General features: G+C 34.9%; 1 protein-coding gene across 1 annotated transcript in view; it reads left to right on the top strand.

Moving 5' to 3' along the window:
- LOC119587766 (rhodopsin-like) overlaps nucleotides 1-416 on the top strand; it is a gene marked incomplete in the record, with an annotated part of 44,239 nt that overhangs the window by 18,407 nt on the left and 25,416 nt on the right.

The raw sequence follows: 416 nt of genomic DNA, 5'->3' as shown, positions 1-416 counted from the left end.
AAGATAAAAAGAGATCTACGCAATTGTACATTGACAATTAACATTCTGCCTAAGGTACCAGTGGCTTCAAAAGTTTAGCTGTAAATCGCTCAGTTTAGCAGAAACTTTTATTGGCTTTGTATATTAGCTCGTTCACAAAACTTAGCAGCCGTGAAAATTGCATAGAGCAGTGGCATCCAACCTTTATAAAGAAACTTTTTAAACATTCATAAAAGCCTCTGGGACCTTTTTTTAAACACTTACAAAAGCCTTTCGAACCCTTTAGACACTTATAAACGTCCCAGTAGATAGCACTAGACAAGGGGTTTGTTTAAATAGAATAATTTTGCTAATGAAGGTAAAAGATCTCCCGAGCTATTTTGATTTTTTTTTCATCAAGGCGCTGTGGGTGAGATTAAAAGTATATATGATGTACT

Source organism: Penaeus monodon, chromosome 23 (assembly GCF_015228065.2).
Source record: "Penaeus monodon isolate SGIC_2016 chromosome 23, NSTDA_Pmon_1, whole genome shotgun sequence".
Lineage (NCBI taxonomy): Eukaryota > Metazoa > Arthropoda > Malacostraca > Decapoda > Penaeidae > Penaeus > Penaeus monodon.
Note: the sequence above shows the minus strand (reverse complement) of the source record. Positions and strands in the feature narration are given on the sequence as shown.